Raw genomic sequence first — 14,153 nt, 5'->3', positions numbered from 1 at the left:
TCTTTTGGGTAAGGAGCTCAACTCCAGAACTAACAGCACCCTTCAAGGGAATGGCAAGAATGCAAATGTATATAATAGGGAAACTAATACAATGTACTGTAATAAATAAAAACAACCGTCAGTGTCTAGGTTTAATTCACGGTACTTTCCCGTAACATCGCAAATGTATTGATACTTGTAAAGAATGCTTAAAATGAATGCAATTTTATTCAAATGTTCATTAATTCATTCATTGTCAGTGACCACTGGCAGAACACTCAAAACACCCAGACACTATAACATTTGGCAGTGGATGGCTAATGATTGCCCCAGAATTTTATTACTTTTTATGCATCTTCTCAGTAGTACGCTTCAGAAACATCTAACGCCTGATATAATTCATCATTGTCTTTGTAATTTACACAGAGCTTTACATAATAGATGATCTTGTACTTGAATGATACTCTAACTCTGATCATTTCAAAGGTCTTCAGACACACCAATATACGACTTTTGATGAAAATGAGATTTTACCTATTCAAAGGGAATTGTTTACTCTGCTAATTAGAAACAGGTAATTAGAGTGAAAATGCTTTAGAAGTGTATTGTCTGTCTCCAAGCTTTGATATATTGGTGATGAGACTTATAAAGATAAACATGAAGGACAGGTTGCCGTCTCACTATGCTGATAAATGTAAACACAAGATCCGCACTATTTCAAAAACTGAAATCCGTCATAGCACTGAAACCCATTTAATGAATGAGTGTACAAGAGCATGTGTGTGTGATTAACATGTGTGATTAACAGAGCTTTGCATGTAATCTGTGTGTATTTCAGTGAGGGGGGAAAGAGCCCTGCATTTCAAAAGTAAATTACATCATAACCTGTGTATAGAGCATGATGTAGTTGCTTAAAATTTAGTTTGAAACGTGTTGTAAAACAAGATAGGAAAAAGAAATGAATATTCTCTCTCTCTCTCTCTCTCTCTCTCTCTCTCTCTCTCTCTCTCTCTCTTTCTCTCTTCTGTCACCTGCATTCTTCATGTGTCCAATTATAACTGTGATGATTTTAAAAAATGCAGAGAAGCCCCTGAAAAAAGCCCCTAAACTAGAACCATTGCATCTGGAATTTTTAGTAATACAGCAACAGATGTTTTATATGTGTTTTATATTTTCACTAATATTTACAATATGTATTCATATATTGTGCAAGTTTACTGAAGGATAGTTGAATTAAGTCATGTTTTATTATACTACAGCTGTTGAATTCTCAAAATTAATTGGTCAAATGGTATGGAATTCATTTTTGATTACAGCAGCTCTGATATAGTATCCAATATTTATGGAAGGATACTCTAGTTCCAAGCTTTTTTTTTATTTCAGAGGAAAATACTTGAGGAACATGAAAAGCTGTGTTATTTTTGTTTTTTTTGTATTGCTAACTGCAATTGAGTGAAAAATAGAGGCTTGTGAGGAAATGACAATGCATCACTTCTATAAAATAAGCGATGAGTGGCATTAACTTGTTTCATGGATGTTCTGTCTACAATTGAAGACATGCTGTATAGGAAACAATCAGCTTTGGGCTATTTACAGTAAGTCTGTCAGGACTCTGCTTGGACATTTTCTAATGGAACATTAGGGGGCTTTCTGGCACGGTGTTGTGTCACATGTTTCTAGTCTGTACTCACCTGATCCGAAATGACTGTTAATTAACATGCCTATTCATTTCCTCCGAGTTGCATGTAGCTTTGCCTGACAAACTCTGCTTAATGTTAGGCCATTTCACACTACCACACCCTTTTTCTAACAGCACAGCTCATCATGTTTTATACTTATTCCAGATTTAATGAAACATGCTGTACTGAGTGACAAATGAGTATATATTTATAGTATATTGTCTCATACTGTACTGTAGAGTATTGCAAATGATATGTTCATTTGTTTTGCGTACAACGTATGCCAGTCAAGTTAACTTGTTAGCAAAACATTATTTCTCTGTTGTGTTGTACTCTATGACCTAAAGAAGTGTTCTGTTTTTTTAAAGTGTATACAAAGCTATATGCTTTTTTTTTTTTTTAAATACATTTTTAGAAATGTATAAACTCCTAATTCATTTCTGCTGTTTCCTTTCTGTGGTTTCATGTATAGATTTGAACTTACTTGTGTCATTACTATGTATGCTGGTGTTTTTTATTATATGGAAGATATTGCCCTCAGTTCAGACAGCATAAGATGACAGACATTATGCTGTCCCTCTTAAACCCACACTGACACAATCTGTAACCTTTCATTAGCTCAACAATACCTTACCTCTCATTTCCACTCCCTTCATCTTTCCCACAGCTCCCATGGGTTTTGATATGGTAATTTAACAGGAAATGGTAATGGGAGGAGAACAATAGATCAGGTTTGCATTCATAATCACGGAATACGTAAGAGCAGATTTGAACAATCAGAAAACACACCACTCTGTGTGTATGGATGGGTGTTCACAGATGGGTTAACAAAGCCTAAAGACACCTGTTAAGCATACTGTATGTTGTTCTTATAAGACTGTGGTGGTCTAGATGTTTGAATGATTTATCTTCTTTCACTGGGTTATGGATTTAATACAAAACTTCATCATTAAAGATTTTAAGTAAAAGACATGAAATAGGATTGTATTGAAATGCTTTTTGTGTGCTTTGTGAGTCTGGTGATAATTTGTTGAATGTTTCTGTATTGTTAAGATATCAATAAGAAGTTTGCATAAGCTTACTAATCATTTAATTTTGATATATGTGATATTTTATATAGGTTTCTCTTTCACCCCTAAAAACAAAAGACCAAAAGTTCTTTTGTCAGTTTTTTTTGTAAATCATTGCTCAATGGCATTGAAGGACATTTTAATAAGAGGTGCAACATGAGAGGAGAAAGTAAATGTTGGAGTCAAAGTACAAAATACAGTGTAGCTATACAAGAAGTTGTACAACTCAAACTCATAAGTTGTATAACTCAGAGACTCAAGAGGTTTGAAATTACAATAGTGTTGACAGGAGTGAGAGAGCTGGTCAGAATAAAAGCCTGCTATTAGCTATATTAGCATGTAGACCAACTTGTTGATAAAAAATATTCAGACTCTAAACAAGTCTTGCTTGCGATTAAAGATGTACATAGAAGTTATCAAAACATCTCGGGGCACAAGGTGGGGAAACACCCTGTATGGGGTGCCATTCCATCACAGTGCACGAACACGTATACCACAGGCAAGTTACAGATGTTAATCAGTCTACATTAGACCGGATAAGGAAACTGAAGTACCCTGAGGAAACCCCTGAGCACAGGGAGAATATGCAAACTCCACACACTGTGAGACAGGATTCAAACCCCTAACCCTGGAGGGTGGATCTCTCCTTTAATTTCCCACGCACCAGGAATTGACAAACGTGTTATGCTGCTTGAGGATCGTGTTTCTATTAACTCTTTTAAGGCTGGCTCATGAATGGAGACTCAAGAAACGGAGACACGATGTTGTTGTTGTTGACAGTCTATGAATTTGCCCGTTTGGCTTTCAGAGCCAAACAATAAAAGATTTTGCATCTTATTTCCTGTTCTATTCTTCTGTTTCAATGTCCTGACATATATAAGGTGAGAGATTTTCACATGACATTTTGTTTTGATAATATGGGCTGTTGCTTATTCATACAGACTTATCCAGACCTTATGTTTTTTACACTCTGAAGTATATAAAATTGATTTATTGCTACCACAATGCCTCTTAGTGAAGCTTACCATCTGATCTGGATTGCATTTTGAATAAATAAAACATGTCAAGGCAATGCATTTTAACCCAGTGTTTTTTTTTTACTGGAGATTCCATGGAATAATGTAGAAAGCAAGTTTGGGTATTTTAGCTATTCAAAATCTCTCTATGTCCACAGCATTATCTTTGATTGTGATCAATGTTAGCTGAAGGCTTACAGTATGGCGTAACTTGTTTAACTAAATTGTTAATTTCTGCAGCTGCTTTAGTGTTGAACAAATACGGGAGAAAAGTATGCTATATGATCATTATCTATTTGAGCCATTTTATGTTTTGCTCATGATCATGTGATTCATGTGAATCTGAGCTGTGCTTTTTATTCCTACTTCATATGAACTCCCTTGTTTTCCTTTTACATCAATGGCTGATTTAGATTTAGGCTTTTCATATTTAAAGGCATATATTCCTTGATTGGCCTTTGTGTGTGTGTGTGTGTGTGTGTGTGTGTGTGTGTGTGTGTGTGTGTGTGTGTGTGTGTGTGTGTGTGTGTGTGTGTGTGTGTGCGTGATGAGGATGAGGTGAGAAAGTCCATGACTCCCTGGGATTACTCCACACACTGTGCTCTGGAAGACAGAAACAAACATAGTCTCTACTCTCTGTCATTTTAAGAGTGTAATTACTGTATGCCTCTTTCCAATATATCTATTAGAAGTACACCAACAATAGCCTTTCTATCTTGGGCGTCTTCCTTGTATCTTAGCTAAACTGTGTTTATGTTGAAATGTGTTGAAATGTGTGTGTAGAAACCGTGAATATATCCCGGACACAAACAGCTCATGTGTCATCTTGTACTGTATATTTGCTGTTGCTTGGCAAAGTGGGAAATATGATAATTTCTTGTACATACCATTTAATAGAATAAGCAGTCTATAACCCTGAATTCTCAAGCTTGCTGTTCTCTGAGTTCTGTCAGTTAAATGTAGTTTTAGGCCATCAAAGGCGTGAACTATATATTGTTTGTTCTATTTTTACTGGGGAAAACCACTGAGCCTAGAGAATTGTGCACAAACAAAACAAAAACATTGTGACCTCTAACCACATTTTTCTTATGAAATCCTGCATCGTCATAATCATATACTATGGAAAGACTTAATATCTGCTTTGATTTCCGTTGATGCTTGACTCCAGAATTCCTCATTCATGAATTGCACAACTGGGTCACTTAAAGTAGCTAATTAAACCAAGTGGTCATTGACCTGTATAGGACCCAGTTATTTTGTGTGTGTGTGTGTGTGTGTGTGTGTGTGTGTGTGTGTGTGTGTGTGTGTGTGTGTGTGTGTGTGTGTGTGTGTGTGTGTGTGTGTGTGGTGTGTGTGTGTGTGTGTGTGTGTGTGTGTGTGTGTGTGTGTGTGTGTGTGTGTGTGTGGTGTGTGTGTGTGTGTGTGTGTGTGTGTGTGTGTGTGTGTGTGTGTGTGTGTGTGTGTGTGTGTGTGTGTGTGCATGTATGTGTAAAAGTGAGAGTACTCCCAGAGCAGTTTCAGGTCCTCCCATTACCGTAAATTATCTCTCAACTCATATGACACGAGTGCTGTCATGAAAAGTGTTAAAATCTATTTCCGTTGAGCCATGGTTAAAGACTCATGAAGATGAGGCCAAATTGCTCAAGTTACAGCACACTTACCTGACACACTTGACAGGGTATTTCTACTGTATATTGTGCATAATAATGTGTTAGACCTTTAAATGAGTCACGCTGGCTTTCCACTGGCTCTGCATCAGCATTAAGTATTATTGTTACTTTAATTCTCAGAAGGCTTTCTAAACTGTCATCTATCTTTTTGCCTTTTTTGGTTTTGTTGACCCCATGTGAAATCTTGTGTGAGGAAACAATTGCTGGTGCGCAATCGTCATGAAGAAACTGTGAAACCCCACCCAAGCAGGAAAACATAGCTAAGAATAGCCCACGGCTTTCCAGCCAGGAGTTCCTGTAGGCTCTGTCAGATCAGGAATTCTACTGTAGCTTTTCTGGATTGTGACATAGAAGTTTGTCACAGTCCTCAGGCAGCATGACAGTAATCACTCCTAACTAAAATATGTGTTTGTACATAGAATGTTGAGAGTAGATTCTAGTGAAGGGTTTTGGATTAACTCTAATGGCGTTAGCCAGCATAACACCTTTAAAAGCAATGTTGTGCCTTTGCTATGAATGCAGAAGTCTTTTTGAGGGCTGTACTAAGGCCCACTCTGTATATTGCTTGGTCATGGGACAATCTAGTTTAAAATCAAGACCCACACAATAATCTTCCATCGACATTACTGTGGCTAATTATTGCTATGCCTACACGTAAACCTATCCCTATTCTTAAAATCAGTAAAGAAAAGGAAACCATTTGGTTCTTTAATTTTTAAACAAAAGCTGAAGATTTTAATTAGCTACAAACTTTTTTAGCAGTTATGCAAGCTTTTGCCATGAATAGCACAAAAATATGCTATGAAAATTTGGGAAGCATTATTATCCAAAAAAAAAAAAGAAAATGCATAAATGCACTAAGACCATCAAATATTATCAGACAGACAATCCTATTCTGCAAATCAGTGGACTAATAAACCCTTCAGCACCACTAGCCTAAGTCTTAGGCTTCCCTAGAGATTCCCTAGTTGTCTGGATTGTACTTACTATTTCTATGTGGAACAATCTAGTCAATATTTCTTGTCAATATACTCTGTTAACTTTTCTGTCATGGATAAGCGAGTATATGGTGATGATATATGTCTGGACAGGGCAGTTTTTTGTGTGTGTCTGTGTAATATAATTTCAAAGATTATGTGATTTTTATGGTCAACATTAACTGGCATTAACTAAATCTTTAATAAAATAAATTAAATAAAACATTAACTGGCATTAACTAAATCTTTTACTCGGTGGTGTAGCAGAAAAATGCATTGGTGTAACTTACACCAATACTCCTCTACATCTGAGTGTGCACAGCTGAGTGCCACATGATTGCTGAGAGTGATGGTGGCCTACAGTAGGGAGCGGACTCACATTCCTGATGCTAGAGAGCATATTTGGCATTCCTGACTGCTTGCAGACCCTCTCAATGAGCTGTTTGATTTCTACACTCTTTCCCTCTAAGCCTGTAAGAAATGAGTAATGCTAGGAGCAAAGACAGGAGACCATTCATACAGCAACACACAGCAAAAAACAATCTTTCTTGAAAGGAATTTCTGTAGTAGTTATTGTTTTATGGGTTGCTGTAAGTTAGATGTCATTTTTAAAGCAGGGTTTCTTAACCCAGGTCCTTCACCAAGCATGTGTCTGACCCTCTTCATGAGGGGCTTAGTCATTAGATGAGCTTATGAGCTGGATTTGTGGTGTTTGGACCTGACGGACTAAAAATTGTGCAGTTATTTACCAGAAACACTATACATTGTATGGTATAGTTTGCACTTCAGTGTTTCTTAAATGTAATTTCTTTATCCACTGCATCTGTAGTGCACAGTTTTTCCAGATACATCCATTTCACATTTTTTTTGGATTGACATTTACTGATTACTCTAAAAACTGCATGCTTATTATTTGGAATAAATGGGATCTCTGTACTTTTTATGGGGTACAGAAAAATTGTTCATTTTTCTGTATGTAACTCTAAGCATATGGTGGAAAGACATATGGGCAAAAGAAACCCTGAAGAATCCGTTCAAACTGTTCTTTAGCTAATTTTCAAATCATGTAATTTAAATTTCCTTTCCTGGAAGAAGAAGAAGAAGAAGAAGAAGAAGAAGAAGAAGAAGAAGAAGAAGAAGAAGAAGAAGAAGAAGAAGAAGAAGAAGTGGAAAAAGAGGAGGAGGAAGAAGATGATGAGGAAGAAGAGGAAGAAGAAGTGGGAGAGGAGGAAGAAGAGGAGGAGGAGGAAGAAGAAAAAGAAGATGATGAGGAAGAAGAAGAGGAAAATGGTGATAATGAGAAAGATGAGGAAGATAAATGCTAATACTCTGCTTTCTATAAACCAAATTCAATAGATTTAATCTAGAATAAACAAACAGCGTGTTGTGCCATAAGATTGTGAGAGACTATGTAGTACAGGATGTAGCTAGTACCGTTAGAGCGCTTAGGTACTTTAGTACCCTTTATTTCCCGCCACGCATCCAATAGCAGACACGTTCATGTGAGGGCGGGGCTGAGAGGGGGCTCGTGACGTCACGTCCCACTCCAACCCGTCAGACGCCTGAACGAGCGCGAGACCGACTGAGAGAGAGAGAGGGAGCGGATTGGAGCTGATCTGTGAGTATCGGATTCGTCGCTTTTCTAATGTGTCACTTTGTATTCTACCAAGAGGACTCAAATGGGTCATTTTGTACCGACAGACGCGGATGTACCGAGCGGCCTTTTTTTTATTTTTTATTTTCAGCGCGTGCGTTAGAGGCGCGCGAGCTCACAGCGCGAGACCGGCTCACCGACGCGCGGTTTGCGGAAGAGCAGGTCAAACGGCGAGAACATGGCGGAGCTCGAGTGAAACAATTCAACTCCTAACGCTTCCTACACGCCGAATCAGTGCGTATCGCCTTCCGCTTCGACCGGGCGTTGGTCGGGTTTCACCAGCTCGTCAGTGCCGTGATAAAAACCGGTGTTAAAACCGTTTTTTTTTTACCGCGTTTTGTCCGTCACCGTGTGGAAGTTACAGCGGAAACGGAAAAGTTGTACGAATGAAGTACCACAGGGGGAAACTGGGCGTGTGACGGCTCACTACGTTTAAACGTCAACCCAAGAAACATCTTCTGTTCTGTTACATTAGCACGTGTATTGACGTGTTTTATACGTGTTTAAAAGTCGTGTTGTCGTGTCAAGCCGTTTTGTGTGCTGTTTTTTGTTTAACGCGGATTCTCGGCCCCACCTAGTTCAGCTCTCACACCAGGTTATTACACACAGTTCAGCTCTCACACACACATCAGACTGAGAAACCGACAGATTCTGATGGACACCGACGCTTAAACCCGGTGGCCTCCAACACAGCTTTTATTTAATCTAATGCTTATGCAGAATCCCTCAGATTTACAGTAGTTCCTGTGGTTTATTGTTATGTTGCAGTGTCTGTGTTATTAAACCTTTCCTTATGGTTTAGGTTGAACTCTTGTCTTTTAAAATTTGTCTTCAGCAAGGAATGAACCTCAATAAAAGGTTTAATCGGTGCTTCCTCATTGGTTCTTATAACCCTTTCAGTATTTAAAGGTTCCCAACATACACCCTTTGTGTACCCCTAAAAGTCCCACCTGTGTTACAAAGAACAGTGCAGTTTTTGTGATATTTTAAAAGCTTATAAAGCATCAGTGAGGTGTTTAAGGTGGTCAGGACATCCTGTTGCCTTCTGGGAGTCTGTCAGGGCTTTAAACAAACTGCTTTACTTAGTTTGTAAATGCCTGTTACTTCTGACTTTTTTTTTTATGTTTTAACCCGATAAAGTGTTTGAGAGAATGAGATTCAGTGTTCAAGGCGGATAGTTTCACACACAACCCTGCTGTTTCCTGAGACATTGCTTCGAGCTCATAGACTCGCCCTTTTTGCACTATCGCTTTTGATATCGCACTCTCTTTATACAGCTAAAACTGTAACGTCTTTCAATTAATGTGCACGCTCGTCTTAAAGACCAACCCATTCTAGGGAGGTGCTGATAACCGCTGATCATTAAGTAGTAAAGCTATTGGGACTGCCTCGCCTTGCCGTGGCTTACTCGCCCTGCCGTAGTTGACCCCAGTGCTGTCCCTCTTGGAGCGAGAGGAAGGAAATCCCTGTGATCGTAGGTCCTCTTGGGCACAGAGGAATGCCGCTGTAGAGGCTCCTTTGGAAAAACAAATTGAAGAGCCACTGCTTATCTTTTGTGGAGGGACGCCCTCGATTTGTGCACAAGTTGGAGCCTGTGTCAAAGTTAAACATGATTCTTTTCATTTAGACGTGATTGTCGGTATTCTCGGATAGGTATAAGTTATGGTGGCATGTTGATTAATATTTTGGGTTGCTCGGTCTTAATCGGTATTCACGTTTGTTTGAGGAATGTATACATTGAGGTGTTTAGGAAACTGAAGATGTCAAGCATGTTTTCTGGTGGCATTTGACAAATAGGCTGCTGAACTTTTAAGACAAATTTTAATGCATTCATTAACACATTCACCTAGAGTTGCTTGATGAGGAATTTTAGGAAAACGGAAGGAGTAAAGACGAAAGAAGACACTCTTGGGAGGAAAAATGGGAAAGAGGTGATGGTGGTGGGGGTTGGCTCACTTCCTCTTCAGGCCAAAGGGCCTTGTGAAACCTGGTGTCCTTGTCATTCTTTCCTTCCTTTATTTGGTCACGTTGGCTGCTCTAAAAGGAACCAAACACATTTGAAGGCACCAAGAGATGTCTGAACTGTGGTCCACAGTTAGCCATTTCATTCAGTAGTTTACTCGGTGGCATCAGGTCTACGGTTTATCTGCTGGAACTAAAAACACTAAGTTGTTTACTCCAATCATTGTCCTTTTCCACCTGTATTTATTCTGTACTTACATAAACATGGAGAAAAATACTTTAAGTAAATTCAGTTTAAAAATATACGGTCCATTCTCATATTGAAACTTCTGTAATTCATTGTTCAAGTTTGTTTATCTGTAAGAGCACATTAAAAGTCACACTTGTTTGTGGAAGTTGGTGACATGACGAAGCCCCAGGACCAGTGATGTGTGAAAACAGGTTGCTACAACTAGTAAAGTCTGGCTTAAATTTTAGTTATGAGTCTAATGTTTGAGTTTCGATAAAGCAAGTCGCTGTACCGAGAAGATACAGAGGAATCTTGGACAATATGCAGCCATTATGGAGGTTATGCCTGTAGAAACTAATTCCTGCGATCCGTCCAAAGTAGACGGTCTGAAGCCCTGCCATTTGACACAGAGCTTTGTCAGTTTGTATTGATCTGTTCCCTGCTGCCCATTTTCCTCTGCATCCCAATTAACGCTTTATCGCCAGGCTTTTCACAGCGTTGCCTCAGTCTCATATAATCTACATGAAATCACAATGCAGCTTTTTGGGCATGACAACGTTCACATGTAGAAGATTACCATCGTTGAGGACGAGAGATCATATCAGCAATCATTGTTTAGCAGTGCATCTTTGGTTGTTTAAATGGGTGTGTTCTTTATTTTTTCAACTGTTAGTTGTCTCAAGTTAGTTGAGAAGGAAGTGGCTCCAATTCAACCAATGATTCCTTGACCAATTTTGGGATGTTTGCCACGTAGTTTTGCAACACTGTATTGCATCGCGTCGTATTACAAGTATTATGCGTAACAATTATAAAACCACATCATTATTGATCAGGATACAGTGTCCATTGTACTGACTGTCAAGTATGACTTTTTTAGGTAAGCTGAACTCTTGACTATTAAAAAAGGGGAAGGGGCCGCATTATGTCCCACTTCAACTTCCTGGATTTCAGAACATCAAATAATGCTGCATGTTTCAAGGCACTTCACAAGAACTTTTTTGAGAAACTGTTTTCACCTGGGAAATGCTGTGTAGCTGTGCGATGTGGGTGTGTGCTGATTGCGGCGGGGGTTGGTCATTTTGGACAAGTTATATAATTGTCTTGGACATCACTAACCTGTAGGCGAGGAGAAGCAGGTCTACTGTGGGTGGTGTGTAGGCGCATTACCATGCCCTCATTATATATTTATGTTTTTCTCTATTTTTATTACAGATTTTACCTTCTTTTTGATATGAAAACAAGCAGATGTGAAGAGCATCAGTAGCTTTGTGTTAACAGAAAAGCAAACAGTTTTATAGGTTTAGTAATAGCAATGTTATTCTGTAACATTATAAAAGAACAAGCGCTTAAGGACGTACAGTATGTGTGCTAAATAATGCTGCTATTAGAGGTTTGTAGTAATTTTGATTGAAAATTTACATGCTACAAACCTGAATTTTTATAGAAGCCTGGTTTTCATCTTTGTTATAAGCGCTGATTGGGTTTCATCCAGGTGACCTGATTATAACACATGTAGGCGGTCCCTGTCAGAAGTATTGCTTATTTATGTCATTTTTATTTTAGAGTTCTGCTTTCTAATATGTTTGTTTCGGTGGGAGAAAAGTAAACACTTTGTGGAGTCTGTTGATACTGAAGGAAAAGAACAAAAGCTCTTTTCTCACAGACTTTAGTGGAATCTTTACTAATGTGCCGTTCAGACCGGGTCTTAGCCGGAGTGTTTCTACAGGGCATTTTATAGATATGGTGTAATCTTTACATATTTTTTTTCAAAACACACTCATTAATAAGGACATGACTGATTTGGACTGAACTAAAATGCCAGTGATCATTTCCCCACTTCTTCATGTATAGCTTGTTCAATCCAGATGGGCATTAAGATGTTGGATGTGGTAGCGTCGTGTTTAAGGTGTTGGCCTACTGATTAAAAGGTTGCAAGTTCATAGCCCAAGTCCAGTAAGCTGCCAATGCTGGGCCCCTGAGCAAGGCTCTTAACGCTCAATTTCTTAGTTGTATAGTATGAGACAAAACTTTGTCATGCCAGATTCTAAATGAACAACTCAGATTAACTCACTAATTGGTTTCTTTCATCTAATTCTCTCATGTTTTCCTTTTTTGTTGTTGTTCATGCACAGATTCTCGTGCCTGTTGGGTTCATGATTCCTGCAGCAGAGGCTAATTTGTTTTGTTTATTTGCATCGTTTAGAGCCAAAACTGTTTGGGTGGAAATGTGAAACTTGCGTGGCACCCTGAGCATTGCTTTAGACGTGTTTTTCCCTGACAACCTGTAACCAAGGTGAGGTGGTTGACTTGCAAATGACATGTTGAGTGTGTGCGCTTCTGGCCAATGGGGAAAGTTTAAGATGATATCATTCCTTAGCAAAAGTTTCCTTTTTTTCCCTCAAGAAGGGTTTGGTGATGGATATGTAAAAGATTTCTTCATTTGCCCATAATAAAGGTGTGTTTCGGTGCTGACGGGGTTTTAAATGGGAGCCTGTGAGTGTTGAGTGTTTTGAAGAGGGGTGTCGATATCTATGAGTGCTTTGACACAGAGCTGGAGTGGTCATGCTGGGGCTGATGAGACTCATACTGCTGTATCAGTTGGTCTCTTTTTAGGCTTGTACACGACACACCGCTACATCTAAAACATTATCACGAAGCAAAGCAAATGATTTTCTTATTTTACTTCTCAATATTTTGCAACGTTATATAAACATATATTTTTTTCCAATGGGGAATTCCCATGACTTGTATTAAAGTAATTATGATGTTCAGACTAAGCTGCTAAATCTTGATGGTTGTATAACATTTCAGTTCCCTGCATACTTTATTGTGTAGTCACAGCAACGGCGTTTGTATTAAAGTAGCACTATGGTATTAAACTTTTTTTTTCTTTAGTCCTGTGTGAACACACCTTTGCTAGCTGTTCAAAACAAATTTACATTACTATCATATGTGGTATATGATCTGTGATAACATTCTCATCAGAAATGAGGGACATTTGATGATTGTGAAGTCAGTCAGATTTTTTCTCCCCCTTCAAATTTTACTACCGCAAATGCAAATATAATTCCTGTTTCATCTCACATTTCTCTGTACAGTAATGCCAATAATAGCTAACCATCTGGTCTTTTTCCCCTTCTCGCCCTAAACTTGACCAGCTGACTTTGTCAGCCGACCTCCAGAGAAAATATCCTTTTGTTGAGTCCATCGTTGTATTACTCCTTCCGTGACTGGCTGTTTGCTGTTCTTCAAGTCCGTGTAGCTCAAACTATCGTGATGTTGGCAAGTTTCAAAATGGGCATAAGTGCCATTTTGCTCATGTGTAAGAGGCAGAAGGATGAGATGTGTGCAATAATGCTTGTAACGTGAACAGAGCCTCCCATGTTTCACTGAGTTCACCAGAGAAGTGAAAAACTGGTTCTGATAGGTGATAGACATGTCATTGTGCCTCTTATGAACAGTCTACCTTTGATATAATGGCCCTGGCATGTGCTACCTTGATATGATTACATGGTCTCTGCTACACCTGAGCTTTAAATCAGCTCAAGAAAAGGCTTTTTTGGCAGCAAACAAGCTGTAGTTTTGTCCTGCTGTGCTTGCATTAATAACAGGCATGGACCTGTTTCATTTTTGGTAAATTGTCAGGAATCACTGATGATGCTTCTAGTTGGCTTCCTACACACCACTTCTTCTTTTTTTTTTTTTGTCCGGTTTCACAGGGTCAGTTCCTCTTACTCATTATTCAGCGCATTTTTACTAAACAGCACTTTTAGTTTGTTTCATGTATGACATTCTAAACGAATGGCCTTTGGATATAGAGTACCTTCTATGTTTTTCATTTTGGTAGCCATTCCATGTTTCAAGTATAAAGCGATCCTTCAATGTAACTGCAATTATTCGTGCCATTCATACCTTAT

The 14,153-nt window shown here is 38.7% G+C and overlaps 1 protein-coding gene across 1 annotated transcript in view; it reads left to right on the top strand.

The window, feature by feature from the left end:
* Positions 1-7,890: 7,890 nt before the first annotated feature.
* The window catches only part of rap1b (RAP1B, member of RAS oncogene family), a 46,794-nt gene continuing 40,531 nt past the window's right edge, over positions 7,891-14,153 (top strand). Inside the window, exon 1 of the mRNA XM_027151133.2 lies at positions 7,891-8,009. The gene's annotated coding sequence lies outside the window, so the exon portion shown is untranslated. The remainder of the gene's footprint in view (positions 8,010-14,153) is intronic.

Source organism: Tachysurus fulvidraco, chromosome 19 (assembly GCF_022655615.1).
Source record: "Tachysurus fulvidraco isolate hzauxx_2018 chromosome 19, HZAU_PFXX_2.0, whole genome shotgun sequence".
Classification (NCBI taxonomy): Eukaryota; Metazoa; Chordata; class Actinopteri; order Siluriformes; family Bagridae; genus Tachysurus; species Tachysurus fulvidraco.
Note: the sequence above shows the minus strand (reverse complement) of the source record. Positions and strands in the feature narration are given on the sequence as shown.